General features: G+C 36.5%; 1 protein-coding gene across 2 annotated transcripts in view; it reads left to right on the top strand.

Moving 5' to 3' along the window:
* Nucleotides 1-1443: 1443 nt before the first annotated feature.
* The window catches only part of st5 (suppression of tumorigenicity 5), a 72197-nt gene continuing 52838 nt past the window's right edge, over nt 1444-20802 (top strand). Inside the window, exon 1 of one of the 2 annotated variants that reach the window (XM_015375993.1) lies at nt 1444-1591. The gene's annotated coding sequence lies outside the window, so the exon portion shown is untranslated. Of the gene's footprint in view, nt 1592-10588; nt 10745-20802 lie in introns of those variants that run through there. The other variant, XM_015375992.1, reaches the window with a different exon arrangement.

Here is a 20802-nt window from a genome sequence, read left to right as displayed (position 1 = left end):
TCCTCCACATCTGTGTGCAAAAGCTTTTTATGGTGGTCCCACATCAAATTCAGCCCTAAGCTGATAGATCAATATTGCTAATTATTATTGCCTTTGTTATACACACTAGGTTAAAATCTATGCAGCCAAGTAAAATTTAAACACATTTCCACATAAATAAATTAACGTTTTAATTTCTCCCCCTTAGTTACTTCTTTTTTTTTTAAAAAAGGCAGGGGTGGAGCTAGATGGGGGGCCAAGGGTGGCCTCCCCTTTGGCCATCCCTACCATTTTCCCCCTCTAATACAGATGGTGGCAGCAGTAATATTCTCAATGGGAATGTTTTCACTTATTTAACATTTTAATTTTTTATATGTAAACAATTATCTGACAACAAAAACGCTGTGGTTAATTATGCACATCAATATACTAACATTAAAGATGATAAATACAGAATTATGTCTCTGCAAGTCATCTAGGAATCTTCTCTGAAATCAGAGATAACTATTTTAATAACAAGTATTCCATTTAATTAGAACATGTAAATATAAATTTTATGCAGAATGATTATTAATAAAGTAGGTAAATATGACAATGAATAGGATGTTTGCCTCTGAACTCAAAACTAAGAGAATTTTGTCCACTACATCAGAGGTCTTCAACAGGGGGGTCTGTGACCCCTAAGGTGTCCGCAGAAGTAATGCATGGGGGTCGCGAAAGTTTTGGTTGATTAGACTTTTTCTTTTCATTTTCCCGCCTGCAATTTTTTCCACTAATTGAAATGTCTTTAAATACTCATTAACATAAATTCAACACATTGTAGTAAACACATAAATGGAGGCAGACGATGTCTTTTAGTCATCAATGTACACAGTCAGCGACACACAGGAGCTCTTTCAAGCAGGGCACCGTTTCATTCACAACACCTGTCCCATCAACGATTAATCCGAATCAGGAATACTTAAATAATCCCAGGGCGAACTTCCTTTCGTTACATGACTCCATCTGTAATAGAGTGACCATAGGACCAATTTCATACAATATATATAATTAGGGGGTCGCTGCTCCATCTCGCCATCAGTTTGGGGTCCTTAGCCTGGATCGTTGAAGACCCCTGAACTACAGCTTTAATTTAGACAGCATGGATGATTAAATATATGTGTCTATTTGTTAGCAAAGGCTGTAGGAAAGTATAGTTTGTCTTTATTTAGAAAATATGGATGTTGAGGTTCTTGCCCCTATCCCCTCAGTGTACACTGGTTATTGCCTGGCCACCCTTAATAAACTGTTCTGGTTACGCCTCTGAAAACAGGCATGTCAGTGATTGCAGAATAAAAAAAGTAGATTATTGAGAAAACTTCGACCATCTTCTTTTCATTTAAAAAAAGAAAAAAAAAAGTGATTTCCATCCAGCAGCGTCATCGTTTCCTGTGCAGTCCGCTTTCCCCTTTATTTCCCTCCCCTCACTCACTGGATGCAGTTACAGACGGAGAAGCTCTTTTTCCAGCTGAAAAAAACCCTCCTAAATCAGTTTCCAGCCTGTAGACAGAAAGACGCATCTTTGCTGCAGGATGGATGGTTAAACAGACTCCGCAATTATTAACGCAATCCGGTAGGTGTTTTTCTTTTGCTTAAAAAATGTGCAATTGAGGGAAAATCTTACGGATTCATCTATTTCTTAAAAGTTTTAAGAAATGTTAGTGATTGTTTTGTTGTGTATGAAAATGAGAATTAAAAAGCAATAGGCCTATTTGTTGACAGGGATTACCGTTGTTTGCATAAGTTATTTTGAAATCGCTCACAGTTACTGACTTCGGTCGATGTAGTCTGTCTATGTTGATGCTTTTTGTTGGAAAATAGTTTTTTTTTGTCTCAGTGCTACAATTGCAATTTGCAGCCCACAGGGGGCAGCCAAGGGCTTTGAATGTCCCTCAATTAACAGCGGCTGTTTTCATTAGTGTGTTTTTTGGCTTCATGCAACAACGAGCCTCGGATTGATTTTTTTTCCTGAGTCAGTTTGGTAAGAAAGAGGATTAGGGCCACTGAAAAAAATAAATAAATAAGTTAACTAATTTTTTTTTTTTTTCAGTTTATTATGGGAAAAAGTCAGAACTCAGAGATTAAAGTCATAATTCTGAGATTAAGGTCATAATTCTGAGGAATAAAGTCATAATTCTGTGAATAAAGTCAGAATTCTGACTTTTGTCCTATATTAAACTGAAATAAAATTTAAAAATCAGTTAACTTCTTTTTTTTTCTTTTTTTTTTCAGTGGCCCTAATCCTTTTCAGTAGTCTGGAAACTGTTACTCATACAGTCTTATAGACATCAACATGTGGATGTCCATCCCCCCAGTCTATTGTCTTCTCTCTATGTTCAAACAAGGCCGTTACCTGAGGATGCAATTCAATTTTAGGAACAGACGTTGAACGTTAAAGTATCAAATGTCTAAGAAAAAAAAGTATTTCTCAATCTCTATTTATCTCTATATACGTTTCAATCAATCCTCAATTGTTTTTTGGTTCCTTGGAGATGTTAGCAGGGGTGAAGCTAGATGGGGGGCCAAGGGGGGCCATGGCCACCCTTAGCCAATCATTGGCCACCCTACCATTTTCCCCCCTCTAATACAGATGGTGACAGCAGTAATACTCTCAAGTGGAATATTCAAAATATTAAAAATCTTCGTATATTAAGAATTACTTGACATCAAAACCACTGGTTAATATGTGGTTAATGTGGTTAATTAAACACATCAATGTGCTAACATTAAAGATGGTAAATACATAATTCCTGCTCTTTTCAGAGCTAGATTTTGTCTTATGGGGTAAAGAAAAAATTATGTTTTTCTGCAATTCATCTAAGAGTCTTCAGTGGAATCATAGATAACTATTTTAATAAAAAATCAATTCAAGTAGATATTAGTACTTGTAAATATCAATTTTATGCAGAATGATTATTGATAAAAGTAGGTGAAACCAATGGAAAAGATGTCCGCCCCAGAACTCAAACCTGAAAGAATTTGATCCACTAAACCTTTTATGTAGAAAGCATGGATGTTTAAATATATGCATCTATTTGTATGGAAAGGCTGATGGAAAGGATAGTTTGTCGTTATTTAGAAAATATGGACATTGTGCTTGTTAATTTCCCTGTTGGAAAAGTGTAGATTGACCCTGAGCTTCTGGTGCAGATCCACCTGGTTTCATTTAGTAAGAAATCTTCTTTAAGGAACCTTTGGCTTTCTGAATATTAATCGAAAAAATATTCACTATTAATCGATTTGCAAAATAATCATTAGTAGCAAGCCTAATAGAAGTACTGACTTTTGAGGATTCAAAAGTAAAGGCATTTAAAATAAGTTTAGCATAAAAAAAATTATTCAAATTTCTAATATCAGTAATTTGAAAAAAGATTGTAACTTTCAGAAACCACCTGATGTATTGATGCATAGAACCACTCTGCTATAAAATCTACACCAACTACAAAGAACTTTAGTATAAAAAGCTATTTTTATTATTGTTTCTTATTTACAAACAAACCAAAAGCAAAACAGGAGTGTCTTGATTCTCCTCAAACTTTCACTATGGAATAGAGGTTAAAGGTTGAAATCTATTACCTCAAAGACACTACAACTCTGCTTTGACAACTCATCCTACTGAACAACTAATGCCTTAAAGGTATAGTGGAGAATTTTCACGAATTTTTGACTGTCCTCTTCACTTAAAAAAAAAATGCACATGCACAACCCTGTACCTGCTCAAGAGAGGGAACGCCTGGATTTTCTCACATTTGTTGAATGTCATGCAAATCTCTAAAACAGTAGAGTCCAAATTCAGTCCTATAAGGCCTGCTATCTTCCATGTTGAAATTACAAGAAAGAAAAAAAAAAAAAACAGCAGCAGCAGATTACAAAACTAAGCTGAGCCAGCTTCCTCAAAATGTAGTGGAGTAGAGAGCACAATATTAGACTTTGAAATGCATTGGAATGAAAGTTATAAGTTGCCCCCCCACCAAAAAAATAAAAAAAATAAAAAAATTACTCAAGTACAGATATTCAAAAAAAGTACTTAAGAATCAAATAAGTGCACTTTGTTACCTTCCACCACTGTATTATATTACCGATGTGTTATTACAAAATATACTTTAAGACTTAGACGTACAGAACTTTTATTGTCATTTGTATACACAGAGTGTATACAAAACAAAAGTTATGTTTTGAACTCTAATCCTTTAATAACTGGCAATGAAGTCAGATAACCTGTAACAAAATAAGTACAAATCCAGCGTCTAAGGGAGAAGGTTTGCGTGAGTTTTCTATTTAAATTAGTCTATGTGCATGTGGTGAGGGATGAATAACTTAATAGCCAGAAAGCAGTTTTTTACCTTGGTCCATTGAAGGCTAAATGGGCCATATTAATAATCCAAACAGATTACCTTGGTGTCTCTGAACAATCATACAGCAGTTTAGGCCTCACTTTTCCTGTGGTGCCTTTAGTCCAAATTTGAAAAAACAAACCAAAAAAAAAAGATACAAAAACAGGTGGCAGTCATCTTATTGAGCCAGTTGCTCTGCCTCAGACACCCCAGCTGATTTCTGTCCTTCTAAAAAGGAGGAGATATCATCACTCTACAAGTTGTGTCTTCTCCCTCTCACTGTTGACAAAACATATCAACTTAATCCTGAAGTCAGAGAGCTGCCTTCAGCCTGTTTCTTAAATGTGATATTTAATTTAAGATGGAAACAAACAAATAAGACCCTGCCACTCTGGGTCTCTGAGCAAGACCCTTAACCCCACCCTGCTCCCCGGGTGTCCCACAATGGCAGCCCACTGCTTCCCAAGGGGATGGGTTAAACGCAGAGGGATCATTTCATTGTGACAGTGAAATTGCAATAAAAGCTGGAAAAAAGGAAAATAATAAAACTACTTAACCTTGTATACTAGGTGGCTAATAAATAATGGATTAAATATCCATTAAAACAATAATAGAAAGCATAAATATAGTCACGTGAAAAAAAGAAAAACCTTAGCACTACTTTAAAAGCTAATATAGGCCACAGAACACATGATAGAGTTCCAAAACTGCTGAAGCATCACCTTTAGTTTTCAGCTCTGATATAGACAGCTGAACAGCTTACCTCAGGATGGTGACACCTGAGAGAAGAAAATAATAAATACATGAAAATATGCAAGAAAAGTCTAAACACATACCCTAAACTGTAGTCTCTACTGCCAAGGGTCTGACAATGAGTTAGCAGTAAGGTTCGTAAACCACTAAGGAAAATAAAACTAGATTTAAACTACCGTAGTCTAAGTGGAATGAAATATCAGCAGTGGATATGACAGAGTTCAGAACCAGCAGTGCTTAATTATAAGACCAGAAACAAAGCAAATATGGTTCAAATGATGTTAAATTCTTCAGCACTGATCATTAGCAGCACTCTGGAGTTCGAGAAGTAACAGGAAGTTGAATGTCATCAGCATAGCGGTAATCAGAGATATCACCGAATCCTAAAAGATGAAGTTAGGGGAAAAAATTAAATGAAACCAAATAAAAAAGCAAAGAAAAAAAAAACCTGTTGAGTTTTAACCATAGATGACTTAAAGTTTGGTTTGCAACAGAACACTTCCAAATGATAAATAAACCATAGCAGTACCTTGGTAATTATTGAACAATAAATCCCATAATAAGTTTCAGAGCTCCGTTGTGAACCCATTAAGGTAATAACGATATCCATGTGATATTTACTTTGAGTCAAAGAATTTCACTTATGAGCGTCTGTTCAAGCTTTGATGCTCCAATATAATGGAAGGCGAGGATGTGGGTTTTTTAAAATGAGAGTCCAGATGGCTTAGTAATCGATGTAACAATGGAGCTGGATCTTGGTAAAACAAACCCACAAATAGGAGCCAGTTGCTTTGCCTTTTGTGCTCAGATGCAGGGATTTGGAGTTTTTTCCGGAAAGAAGGTCTTTACAAGACCTTTAAGGTTTTGATGGGGTCTCTGAGAAAAGCTTCCTGCTGACTCAATGTTACATACCGCTATTACGGATGTCTGTGTTTTTTTTGACTTCCTCCACCTTCACAGGCCTGTGGGACGTTAAGACAATCCCGCTTTTACCCAACAGACTGAAAGACGTTGGGTTTATGGGTGAGCTGTGCTTCTGATTTGGTTTAAATGTCTCTCAGGACCATTACTTTGCTTTTTGGTTATATAAAAAAGACAGACCCAATCAGTATTCTGCTGTATTTTAAACAAAACAGAAAGAGACCGAAATAAAATGAAATAATCTGACTATTTAAAAGGATCTGAGGGGTAGTGTGTTCTCCACAGGCATATCTTATTTCCTGTATAAATGTGTTAAAATATTCTGACAAATTAATCACTGGGTAGCATGCTCACAATTTTTGAAATTCAAGCAGCTCTCTCATTTTGAAGCCTTGCATGATTTTATTGAAATATTGGAGGAAATACACATAGAAGCTATTTATTATGTAGGTTGAAATGCTTTTACTGATTGGGTGGATTCACACCACAGAGTGGGTTTGATAGATTACAGTCACATTCCTTGTAAAACTTGTGGTATTAAACTTTATACCTTATAATGCTCTGGATCATGGCCAAACAAAGAAAAAAAAAAAAGCTTGGTTGACCATGCTCTTCTGAATGAATAGCTTTTAAATAAGACTGTTATAAAGTTTATAAGACAGCAATTAAATGTTTTATGTGAATCTTTCAAATGTACAAAAATGAAGGAATGACAGTGGTTTGTAAAAATTTCCCTTCCCCTCTTCTTTAGGTGTTTCAGAACATAAAAAAAAATGAAACGACCATGAAGACACAAGAAAATGCAGACTTTGGTTGAAGTTTTTCTTATTGAGCGGGAAAGAAATCCAAACCTACATGGCCTTCAGTGGTTGATTCCTAAAATTAATTACTGGTAGTGACTCTCTTAGCAGCAATCACTGCGATCAGGTGTTTACAATAACTTGCAATGAGTCTTCTATAGTGCTATAGATGAATTCCCTGTATTTTCAACCATATTGGAGGGTTTTTAAGCATGAAAATCTTTTTTAATGTCCTACTGTACCAGAGCACCCCATTAGGATTCAGGTCAGGACTTTGACTAAGATCCTAAAGTTTAAAGGTAGACAGAAATGAGGGGATGAAATAACTAATATAACTGTCCCGAGGTTTGGCAAGGAGATACCTTTATCTTGTAAGAAAAACTGAAATATCATGGTGAAAAGGAAACATTTGTCTTTTTCACGCTATGGTGATAATACTAATGTTTTATCTTCTATGTCTGTGAGTTCAGTTTGTTGATAGTGTTTCAGCAGCTTTTGTCACATTTGTTTTACAGACTCAGCCTTATGTTCTGAAATCATTCTGATCTATCACTAATGCACAGCCACTAACACCAGTTTTCAGTGTGTTATTTGATTGCACTGATGTATACACAGAATATCACTGCTGTTGCTGATTCTGAGGATATTTCAGCAATTTCATTTTATTTCAGTGATCTGCAGTCTGTTCCTAAAATAGATTGCAATAGTTGCTTGCTTTATGAGCCATTGATAAAAAGTCAAACATAAATATGACTGGATCTGGATCAACAAAGAACCAGAGTACACATAGTATCTCTTATGAAATTAGTGTAGTTACTGTCATTTTTGTGCTTCTATGTGAAATCGGTAGTTCTGCATCATATCTAAAGAGCTAAATGTTGTATTTTATTGGTGAATATGGTCATTAATTTGTTTCTTTGTGGAGATTTTGGTTATACAAAAGTATTTGTTAGCTGACTTTGTGTGTACTCCCATCAGTGGCAGCATAATTTAAAAAGTGTTGAGATAATAAAATATATCTCTGTTTCCAAACTCTGTATCTCTGTATGAGAACACTTCAGTAGATACATGCTGCATTTTCAGGTCAGTCATTTCTTGATGCTGTTGTAAATGAACTATAATCAGTATCACAATTTTATCAAAAGCTTGGCTTAACTATGACTTCCACTTCCAATGTTTTTCTTGTTAATTAACTAAAACACATAACACGGACCCTGTGGCTAATTAGATAAAAAAAATAAAAATAATAAAATTTGATATTGGTAAATAAACCTCAAATACACGAATCAATGTTTGGTGAAAAAAACCTTGAGAGAACACCATAAGTGCTGGCACCAATCTTGTGCTTGATTTGCACGAATAAATGAGAAATCCCAACGTCCAAGTTAGAAACATAAACTGGAAAGGCAACTAATGCTGGACTGAAGTCCTTAAGGCAACCTCAAGCTATAGCGCAACTTAAATAATACTTGTTTGACACATTTAAAGTATCTGTCATAAACTGTTGGCTTGTTTAAAAAAAAAAAAAAAAAAAAAAGACATATTATGCATATGCTATTAGTGCCAGTATTGCTTATCTAAGATATTTGGCGTTTGATAAAGAATCCCTTTATTTTCGTACACTAATGAAATTGTTGCCAACACCTTTGTATATTAATGTAAAAAAAAAGCCTGTTACTAATGTTTAGAGAAGTCAAGAAAGTTAGAGACGTAATACTGCAAAGCGGTATCGCTGCTCCAGAATTTAAACAAATGTTTTATCCCATGCTGCACTATGCAGACACTCTATCTGCACTAATCCAGATTTTCTCATCTCAAAATACTGAAAGCTTGTAGTGCTTCCAACAGTAGGAGCATGGAGCAACTTCCCTCTCCAGATGTCATTGTGGTCTTTGAATTAATAACCCAGATGAAAAAAGCAACCATAAATATAATACAGATGTTTTTGTGCATCATGTGGAGCCCAGTAGAAATATGGATACATAACCATGTTTTCATCTAATTCTCAAACAATTTTTGAGTGTTATTTTAAATGTAAAAAAAAAAAGAGAAGATTTAGATGTGTGCAAATTAACCAGCGTAATGTAGTCACTCCTTGATGTTATGCAGGGCTAATGTGTTGCAATAGAGCAAGTTGTAGTTATTTTACAATGTCAGCTAGTATTAGCGATACTACAGGCCGTCTGGAGATGTTGAGAGGTGCTAGCATTTAGGACACTGGCAGCAGAATCAGCTGAACATCTCGAAAAAGCCAAAAACCACCACAAGTGATTATATAACTGTTTTTGCTAAATTTTGTGAAGTTAAAGTAATTCATGTTTGACCAAATCAAGGCTGATTTATACTCAGAAACCAGATTGTCTGCGTGTGTGTCGCAATGAATGCAAAGGTGTCCCCGCCCCTGCCGCAGACACTCTGCTGCACCTTTCCAAAATTGTAGTGGACCCCGATTCCTCGTTGCCTCTGCCGTATCTAGACCCACAGCTAGTTCGTGATTGTCATGCCTCTTGCCTTGTGGCGTGGAATAAATATAGTGCAGACCACTCTTCAATATTGGGCATAAATCAAAAATATCTGCGACAAGCTCACTGCGACACACATCTGGGGGAGTATAACCAGCCCTTTACACCTTTTTGAGCTTCAGTGCTCCTTCGCATGGATCTATGCAGACAAATCCGTGTAGAGAAACATGGCAAGTGATGACAGTTCACAAATGTAAACATCTAGAGACCTCTTGAGATTGAGCCTATAAGTATTGCCACTATCAACAGATTATAGAAAGAAATCGCTGTTGTTCTTGGATCATATGAAGAGATTGAAAAAGTTGTAAACAGCTGTGTTTTCTACTTCCTTTTCTAGTTTGGTGATGTCAGTTTATAGTTTGTGCTGAACACGTGTGGATTGTATGTACGTCAAGCATAAGCATTTATCAATGTTTTTTATTCACATTTTGAAGTATTGCATTAAAAGTGCTTGATTAAAACAGCTATATTTGAATTAACACTCTAGGGGTGGTCCCCTTCTCATGCTGCCCTGGGTAATTGCCCATATGGCATTTTTATTTGATTTGTTTATTTATTTTTATAATAAGTAACCCTAATGACTAAATATATGCCTCTTTTTTTTTATATAGATATAGCTGATTAATTCCGATTTCCCATTAAGGAACATGTTTAGGTGTAATGAACTTTCTGAGAGATGAGGTTAAAGTAATGCAGAGCAGGGAAATACAATTTAGGACATCCATTATGTTTGTTTTGCATTTCAATTTTTAGTGATTAGGCTTTTCATTTATGTGACATTTGCGATTATTGTAAGTCAACTTCATTTAGATAATCAAAAAATGTCATATCTTCAGTTCACTTCGAATAGACTTGCCTTTGCTGCAGTGTCTCATCTTCAACATGCACAAGGCGACAGTGGACATCCACCTCTGGCTTCCTGAAAGACCTCTTTGTCTGCTGATAACTGTGGAATGTCCACCGGTTTCATTCCATCCTCAGCCCTCAACTCCTGAATATTCATCTGCACCCCTCAGTTTAGCAGGACAATAAACAAGGCGCAGAGGAGCTGAATGCCTGTCTGAAGGAGGAGGGCAGAGAAGGGGGGTAAATCCCAGGAAATCTGGGGGGGGGGCAAACAACCCGTTCCCATAGCTACAAGTCCTGCCTCTGCTTTCTGAGTGAGCAGAGTGAGGAGGCTGGAAGGGTTTTTTCTTCCCTTTCCTCCTTTTTTTTTTTTTTTTTTTGCGTTTATCGGTTTATGTTGGAAACACATGAGACAGAGTTTACTGGGGAGGGCAGGTATCCGGAGCAGCCAGCCAAAAGTTTCAAGTAGACGAACGGGATTTAAGCGTCGGGACGGGATTATAATCTGAAAATGTCTCCAGCAATCATGGATGTAAGGAAAAACAAGGAGGTAAAAGAAACGACACGTCTTTGAACCGTAACGGACGAGCTGCGGCAGGAAGTTTAACACAGCGGACTGAAAAAACAAAACCGTTATAATTATTTTAGAAACGTGGGAAAGGTGCTTTTTTTAAAGAGCTTGGTATGGGCTGTTAAAGTTGTTCCCATGTGACCATATTTGGTCATCGAGTTGTTGAAGTAAAACTATGTGAGCAGAAAGCTTTCTACATCCAGCTGACCCTTTGAATGAAGGAAAAAAGATACAAGCGGCTGTAATTAGACTGAGTTATTATCGCATAAACACCCGAAACGTCAAAGCGACAGATAAAGTAAAAAAAAAAAAGCGGAGCTGGACTCTTCTGACCCTTTTCATGAAAAAAGTCTAAACAGAAAAATAACAGTTTTCCATCTTTGCTCTGCGTAAAGCTTAATTTTATTAGATTTAAATGTGCCATTGCTATTCATTTAAGGTAGTTTAGTGTTTGCATGGCTGCTGGGAGATGAAAACTAAGAAAAATAAACTTCAACTATTTATTTCTCAAAAGTAACATGTTGAATATGACTTTTATAATATTATTAAAATATAAACATGTAAAATTTAGCTTTAGTTTCCAAGTAACGCCTTTTAAAATCCAAAATCAAAGCAGCAGTAAAAAGACGTCCTTTAGATGACACCAATTTAGCTTTTCTTGTAATTAAGGGGGAAAAAAAACACTCTGCAGGTCTGCTGGCCAGCAGTGTGCAGCAAAAGTTAAAATAAGGGTTTACAAATTTGGTTTACCTTGTTACTGGTAACACTGGTTTAATTCAGAATGTAGTTTTACCTTGAAGTTGGTTTTGGTTTTGTCCAAGATTTATTTTGAGTCATTTGTCTTATTTCGATTCTTGTGTTCTAGGTATTTTGATTTTTGATTGTATTTTATCCATTTTCCACTTTCTGAAACGCTTAATCCCAAGCGGGGTCGCGAGGGGTGCTGGTGCCTATCTCCAGCTGTCCACGGGCGGGAAGCCGGGTACACCCTGGACAGGTCGCCAGTCCATCGCAGGGCAACACAGAGACAAATATGCATTCACACACACACTCACACCTAAGGAGAATTTAGAGAAGCCAATTAACCTAACAATCATGTTTTTGGACTGTGGTACTGAGATATTTCTTGTGTGCCCTTTTGTGTCAGTCTCCTTTTCTCTAGCTCCCTTCTTGCCTCTGTTCACACCTGCTCCCAATCTGCTAATTAGCCTGCTCTTTGTTTCTCTCCTGTATAATCGCCTCCTGTTCAGTCACTCTTTGCTAGTTTTTTATCATTACTTTGTCCCCTTCTTGTTGTGAGTGTTCTTGGTTTACAGCATTTTTTGGATTTTTGTGGATTTATATTTTCGGATTTTTGCTTCTGTTACCCTTTTTATTATTAAACATTCAAGTAACCAGTTCAAGCTTTTGTCTCAATTTGGGTCCTGTCAAACCACCTCCTCTGTGACAGAAATCTGTTTGTTTATATATCGCCAATTTAAAATAATTTTGGATTTGAGACTCAACAGCACAACCAGATCCATTTAGTTACTAGAAAAACAAGTTGAAATACTTAGTATTACATAGACCACATTTGTATATTTCCCTAATTCTGTACAGGCTAAGGTGGCGTTCTGTTAAAAAATACGTTTATTCTTGGGCTAGACAATTAATTGCTTTTGTAATATAATCATAATTTAGAAAAAAGCATTTTTCAGGTGCTCAGTTCTAATCACATTACATTTAACAGGAGTAAGACATTAAACTTCTCAATCCAGCTCTTTAGGTGCTGGTAATACAATTACAGTGGGTTTGTCACCACACAGAAGGGAAAAGAGAGTTGCAGCTTGCCTGTAGAGCCATGCATGGTAGAAGTAAGAACTTCAGTATAAAGTCCTGCAACAATGGAATGTGGAAAAGCAAGCTTTCAAGGTCATGAAAAAACAAAACATTGGAGTAAATCATCTACAAACTACTAATGTTTGAATCAGGGTATGGATACATTTTTGAGTCAAACGGTAAATGTGACTCTGATAGAGAAGCACCTTCAGTGGTCATTATGAAATCAGTGATCTGTCTGTCTCATTTTGGTCTCTTTATCATCACTGTGGCTGATTAAATCAGGATGTTGACCAGGCTGCTACAAAACCAGAATGTTTCCTCTAGTCAGAAGAAATATGTATACGCAATATAAATACGCAATCCAAAGGATATATAAGATACTTAAAAGTGTCTGAATACTTTTAAGTACAGTTGCACTGATTTGTCATAGTAAATCAGCATTTGCAGAGTAAAGTAGATTGGCTAATATTTTTTATAATAAATCTTTGCATCTGTCCTGAAGAGCCATTGGCTGGTTATTGGTTTGCCAAGGTTTTAATAAGTTACTGTTTTAAAACCCCTGAATTTTTCCACCCTAATTCTTTCCGCATTGTAAACTTGACTTTATGAAGGCCAGAGGAAGTCTCAGAGTAATCCAAGCTTTCTCAGATTGATGCCCATTGTTGGTCACCTGGATTAAAGTTAATACCTTCAGTTTTCCCTCTGTTACCTGGTAGAGAAATCTGTTCTGGGATGAAAAATACAGTGTTGGACAGATTTTAATCTGGGAACATGAGTACCTGATGTAATCTATTAGATCATGTTAGACAGTTCAATTTAAAACTTTCCTCTAAATATTTGTGTTACCATGGTATCTTACTGAAGATTATGGGCCCATGTCTGCATGTGACTCATCATAAAAGTTCTAGCTGTTGATTTATTTTCCAACATATCTAAATATATGCTGTGTTATAGTGTGTTGACATTTAAAGGAAGATGGTGTTTTTTTTTCTTCTGAGAATCTTGTGTCCGTCTGAGCATCCTGTCTCTTGAGCTTGAGTTTTCCTAGCAGATAACAGCCGTAACCCATATGATCTTATCTTCTAATGCAAACCGTATGGCTCAGACTGCTTTTCCTCCTCCTGAAACCCCCTCTCCATTGTGCAGGTCAAACAATGACCTTTCCCTGTCGCAGGACTGTCAACACAGAACCACTGAGAAACTTCTTTTCCATTCCCTCCATTAGATTGGAAAGAGTGAGTGTGCAGCATCAACCAATATTTTACAGTTAAAGCCTTCTTTAACCCTGATTGCCCTGATATCATTCGCTGAACTGCTGGAGACAACCCAAACACTCCCCCACCATTATTAGTTGAAGGATCTTCAGTCATGTACTCGTTTAGAACGATGGTAACCACAGATTTTGTTACGCCTCTGTGGAAATCACAAGACTTTCTCTTTAAACTTTATTCAGTGGATTTATTTTTATTTTTTTCAGCCACAGAGAGAAAGCTTCCTTTCAAAGCGAGAAGAAAGGATTCATCCACATTAGATAAAGTACTTATATAAGCGCTGGGGCAGCTCACTCACATGTCATAAAGTCACACAGCCAATATCACATCTGTAATTCTGTTTTACAGCCATGCATCTTGCTGCAGAAGTAGATAACAGAACAGAGCTGTCTGACTTGGACTAACCCGTCTGTGTATTGCTGGACGTCCATTCAAGTGTTAAAGTTGATGTAGTAAGGTTTGGATAAAGTAAATCAACTGCTGCTTGTTAGTTATCAACGCTGTGTTGCAGCTCTTAAATGAAGAGACACTAAATGAAAGCTGTGATTGTCCTCAGCAATGTTATGTTTGAGTTCTTTTTTGGTTGCTTTATTTCACTTCAGGAATTAATAAAGTATAATTGAATTGAACTGAATGCCTGTTAACAGCATATGTATGAGGATTCTGTTTATATGTTTCAGAAGCTTTAGGCACTACTTAAAACTGAAATCTAAGTCGATTTTTCTTAAAATAAGCAAATTATTTCTTGGCTTCTTCTACTTTGCGAAGGGAAAAAGACATTATACATTTAGAATAAGAAAAAAAACTTTAATTGCCTTATTTCAAGTGCATAATACAGTAACTAATTATCGTATTTTAAGCCAAAAAAATCCAAATTGCATTGGCTTATTTACCTACATAATTATTATTGTTTTTTTTTTCATTTTATTTTATTGTTTTGAGTTTTTACGGCACTAGTGGCTCATTTTTTGGACAGTAGGCTGACAGGAAAGGGGGTATGAGAGAGGGGAAGAGAAATGCGGCAAAGGACCACAGACAAGATTCAAACCTGGGTCGGCCACCCTACCCACGCAAATTAAGTGTAAATGCACTTATTTTAAGAAATGTTTACTTATTCCAGTGTAGTAATTAGTTAAATTTACTTAAGAAACCTTTTAAACTAAATATACGTTAAGAAGTAGTTTTACCGTCCTGTAGAAAGTATCACTAGTTTTATCGGAGTAAAATCTCCCCATGTGAGTGACCTCATTGGATAAACAAAAAACACAACATCAAATTCATGTTAGAGTGAGATTTCCTGTTAGTACAAGCTTTGTTGTTTAGGTGTGTCGTTCCCCTCCATGTGGATAAAGTTTAGAGTGTAGAGAAAGTTTACCAGCACACAGTCCTGACCTCAACAGAACAGAGGTTCACTGTCTGGCTCACAAACTGCGTTAACAGCCCTTTCTACCTTAGCCGCATTGCGTTGCTACCGTTCTTATACCTCATCCAAAATACGTAGTTTACCCTGAGCTATTTTCTGCATTTGTGCTGCTATAGGCTTAGACTGCTGGAGGACATAGAGATAACTTTTCATCATTCTATTCTCTCTATTCTTTTCTATCATTTCTATTCTCTCATTCTGCTGCTTTAGATCATTTTTGCAGTCGTTTCAACGTAAAAAAAAGTCAATAATGTGGCATTGTTTTTCAGTCTCAGCAGGAAGACCCTAAATGATCTATGATCTGCGCTTCATTGATTACTGCTGTCCCATGAAATTGTTTACTACAACTTAACAAAAAACCATTACATCATTTAAAATGACAAATAGAAAGCTGTTTATTCTTGTTGTTTCTTGTTAGAACACGTCGAATCTCAGAATAAATGGCACCAGACCTAGAATTTACAAAAGCTTCTATAGAGTGATGTGAAGCATTCAGCTATGATAAATAGTTGGCAGCTTTGTGTCAGAGGATCATTTTTATCTCACCATAAATCACCTTACCTCATCTCTACTCTACAGGTTCAGTTTTTACATAAACAACATAAAAACTCTGTATAAGTCATAAAAAAAATCATGTTTATGATCTTGTTATCTCCACTCTGGGAAACAAGAGAACTTGTTCTATATGACATTTGAATATACAAAACAAGTCCCCAAAGTTTTGGTTTAACAAACCAGGTTAATACTGGTTTTCTTTTAACTCTAATTAACTCATCGTCAGACAGACTTCCTAGTTCGACATAGCAGCTCATAATAAAGGCAAAAGTAATTTATATGTTATAATTTTTCATCTTTATCCTAAAACCATTTCTGTGGGAATGCGTCCTCTGCTCTGTGTGGATGTAACTTAACCATCTGAAAAGAGTCGAGCCATGAGACGGAGGGACACCAAAAGGCGGGTTTCTATTTTTCGTTTAAAAAAAATGAGCTATCCCATTTTAAGAACCAAAATTTGGTGTCTAATTCAATTCAGGTTTCATTTAAGTGTTTGCAAGATCATTTCACACACACAAGGAAAGGCTAAAATAAATGGATGTTGTTAGGGTGGGAGGCAATATTCGGCTAAGAAGTGTCCCTTTTTAAATCTTCAATTTGGCAACCCTAACTGAAAGGAAAGCTATTGTGGTTTAGGATATGTGCCTTTGGGCCAAATTTTTCTATCAAATTATAAGAGAAAAACCTCTTTGGTGGTCCACTCTTTGCTGTAGTTTACCATTTGAAAACTCCCACTTTAAGATAGAGGTAAACAAAAGCACAAGTCCAGACTCCTGGGTTAGAGGTCGTCTCTTGTGACACATTTTTTTTTTTTAGCTCTCCCGCTGCAGCTCAGAGGGATGTAACTCTAGTTTTCCGCGCGCCTGCCTCTGCAGCTGTGCATGCTCATATCTGGGTTACACTGAAAGCCTCCTTTTCTTTCCCACATAGAGAAATATGCAGTGATTAACCTAAAAAAAGGGGAAGATGAACTGAGTTACTTTGTGGCAGTATGACAGACCATGAGGTGGTGTAATTAGGGCTGTTGCAGCTGCTGGTATCAGTGACCTTGGTTGTTTTCTTTAAAGCAGAAACCAGGACATGAATTTAGAGCTTAAGAATGCTATGACTCTGTTAGCCCAATCAGGAAAAAAAAGCTCTGATTTCTTATCACTTTAGATGGAAATGTTACATTAGGAAGTATATTAAAGGCGGAAGGTTTAGTAAAAGAAAAATGAATCTTCCACTCTGCTAATAGCATTCAGCTCAGCTTGTCAGTTATTAATATAATAACCAGGAACAACATCTTTCTGTAGTTACAGAGTGTGGTTCAGCGCCGGTGCCCCTCTGCTCTCCTCTGCCAGTGATTTCTGACGTCTGCAGAGTTGAGAATTTGCACTCTTCCTTTCCTCTATTACTTTTTTGGCTGCCTTTGAGCTCTGCAGTGGTTTTCAAAACCTTAAAGTCAGGTTGCTAATCAGCAGAAAATGATGTGCAGGTCCACCAGTAGTTGAATTTAGGGGGAAAAAAAATTGACTTCATTATAAAGATGCTATTGTGTCTAATTCTGCTCCACGTTTCCGTTAAAAACACTCCTAACTGGAAAGCTCAGATGAATGATGTTGATAAGACTCTGCTTAATGTTAAAATGACTTTAGTTTGTTTTATAGAGTGAACAGTTACGATGAAGCCAGACACTGATTATGTGCAAACCTGCGTATTGTCTGAATGACATCAAAGCTATTGGCACGAACTCCAGATGTCTGTGTCCTTCTCTTACCTTCTAAACACGTTCTTTAATATTACGGCTGCAGCAGCACTCTGATGGATGGGGCAAATATTAGCTCATTCCTATGTGAGGTGGATTGTGCATCTGATGATCTGTCAAATGTGACTGGGCCAAGGACATGTGGACCGTCTTTAGAAGATATTTACCCAAACAGTCTCTCTCAGAGACACACACTGATAAAAATACGTACTTTGTAACCAGCGCTGCCTTTCAAGGACAAACCAACACAAAGAGTTCCTTTATTCCAGGCAGCTGGCTTATAAAGCTACTGTCACAGTCCCTTGTTTTATACATTTGAGTCTTTTTTAGTGCATTATTTTATAGGAAAGGTGTTTTTGGCTTATTGGTTCATCTAAGGCTCCCAAAGTGTGCTGCAAAGTAATTTTCTGAACCTAAAAATATAGTTTTGAGAATAGTCAGTGACTAGATAGTATTACATTTCTAAGGAACTAGTCGGCACTTATTGACAGCAAGAGGATTACCGTAAGAGAAAAAGTGGAGACATATAGTAGATAAATATTCTCATGGTATTAACCTGGACCAACCTAATCACTGAGATGTGAAAGTTCCAGTTTCCTTGCTGATGTTTGCTATTGCGATTTTTCTTTTCTTTTCTTTTTTTTAACACAGGCAGTGGGGCGTACCTTAACAAAACAATATATAACCGTAAATTATTTGATTGAACAACATATTTGTTGATAAAGTTATTGCACAACGCATGCTTGTAAATGCTATATATATATATACGGTATATATATATATATATATAGCATTTACAAGCTATGATGTATAAGCTACAAATATACTGGGGACTTCCAGATACAGACGGACTGAATGGTAATGGCAAACCAACCGGACATTGTGGTGGTGGACAAAAAGCAGAGGAAAGCCGTTGTGGTTGACATAGCAATACCAAGTGACTGCAACATCAGGAAAAAGGAACATGAAAAACTAAAGAAATTCCAGGGGCTCGGAGGAGAGCTGGAGAAAACCTTGAAGGTCAAGGCATTAGTGGTACCCGTGGTCATTGGGGCATTCAGGGCAGTGACCCCCAAACTTGAGGAGTGGTAACAGCAGATCCCTGGAAATACTTCAGACATCTCGGTCCAGAAAAGTGCAGTTCTAGGAACGGCAAATATAGGACCCTCGAGCTCCCAGGCTTCTAGTAGAGGACCTGAGCTTGGGGGAAAAAGGAGGAGAGATCCCCTTTGTGGTTTAGTATATGTATATTATATATATATATATATATATATATATATGTGTATAAATGTATATATACTGTATATATACATATACTAAACCACAGAGGAACAGATCTTTAGAAACTTGTCTTTATCAATAAAGTACTACAGGTTTATAGTGATAGAGTGATATTGAGCAATCCATAGATACGGTAGGTCAGAGGTCAGATTCAGTCCGTATTACTCTGATCATCTACGATTAGAAGTTTAAACAGAAAACAATCAAATGTCTCTTTTAAATTCCTATAAATAAATTGTAGTTTATCCTATAAATATTTTTACCAACTTTCTTCACTCTTGATACTTAAACTCAGATGAAGGATAAAGCGTTCAGGGACAGATTGTGAAAATACTGTAACCTTTTTGTTATATACAAATCTATCTGAATCAGGAACCCTTCAGCAAATTCCTTTGTGGGTTGTAGAATAAATAACTTGTAGATGGTCAAAATCAAAGCCTGGGAAAAAAAAAAACATGAAAAGAATACAATGTGTTTTGGACCGAAAAAGCATGATTGCTACATTTCGTTTGATTTTCATAGTTGCAGACATGAAAGTATGTTGCGGCTGAAGGAAGACCTAAATGTAGTGTAGTAGTCAAGGCAAAATAATATTTCTTTTAATGAGAAAATCAAAATGACCTTACAAAGAACTCAATGATGAATGCAGAACTCTACACCTATAAGTTGCTCTTATGCGAGTAATGAAAGACTACTGAATAGGGGGGAAAACATTTTCAGACAAGCTAAACAGTTACCTTCAATTTAAGCCTTTTAGGGGAGGCATGAGATCTATTATAGTGTAAAACTAGATGACCATATGACCTAGTCCTTAATGAATAAACTAAAAGGCAGCATGGGGGAACATAAACAATAAGGATAAACCAAGTAGCTAGATTACAAAGAAAACAACATATATTGTTGAAATGACCAAACTAAAAGAATAACACATAATTTGAAGAAACCAAATGATCCAAAAAAGAACCTGCTGAAGATACATGAAGCAAAAACAGAACCAAACACAAGGAAAACATGATAGAAAGTGTACCAGTGCAAAGTTCAACCCCTTTATGCATTTCCACATACGGCTGTCACAATACTATCTATTATCACCTTTTGGGTTGCCGTTTAGTCAGTGTAGGAGAAAGTAGACATTTTTAAATTAAATTAAGAAAAATCCTAATAAAAATCACAACAACCAGCTATGTTAAGCTTTTTATCTGCTTTCTGCTCCAGATTTCATTGCCTGTTCGTCTTTTCTCTTATCTATGCTGTTCCAAACTGTAAACCATTGTCACAGCCAGCATATTTGCTTGTTAGCAGACTGGTAAGGACAGATTTGGCTGCATGTAAGTCTATTATTTCACAATAAAAGCAATTGGTGAGAATCTGTCCAACCAAACCAGTTTTCACAATGAAACATTTTAATTGATGACGTATTTGGTTGCTCAAATATCAACTTTTCCAGAGTAACCTGGCATTTCACCATGTCTGAGTCAACAATTGTAGGAGTAGAGCAAGCAATTATTAATGGGAAATTCTCACAGAACAGGATTGAACTTAAAGCTTAGAATAATATTTTTTTTTTCATATCCACTGGCACAATGCATCAGGAAGAATATCAGTAACTCTTTCAAAGCCTTGTACCTTTGTGCCGGAAAGAAGGCCATGTCTGAACAAAGGCACAGAGCAGATACATGACTCCTTCCTACTTTGAACATGATCTCTTGGTCTCAGAAAAGTCTTCCCACGTCTTTGGATGGAGTAGATCTGTAGCACTAACAGACCATTCCCTTGATGTGTTTAGAAAAAAAACCACAAAGGAAGATACAGGAAGGTCCCTCTTTTGGGAAGACCTGCACTTGTAGAATAGACCAACATGGTACACCTTCCTTGGCATGTCAGTAAGATGAAGAAGGTGATGTATTTGCACATCAAGCAATTAGATATTAGAGGGTAG

This window comes from Cyprinodon variegatus, unplaced genomic scaffold (assembly GCF_000732505.1).
Source record: "Cyprinodon variegatus isolate N-32 unplaced genomic scaffold, C_variegatus-1.0 Scaffold128, whole genome shotgun sequence".
Classification (NCBI taxonomy): Eukaryota; Metazoa; Chordata; class Actinopteri; order Cyprinodontiformes; family Cyprinodontidae; genus Cyprinodon; species Cyprinodon variegatus.
This window is presented reverse-complemented; position numbering and strand designations above follow the sequence as displayed.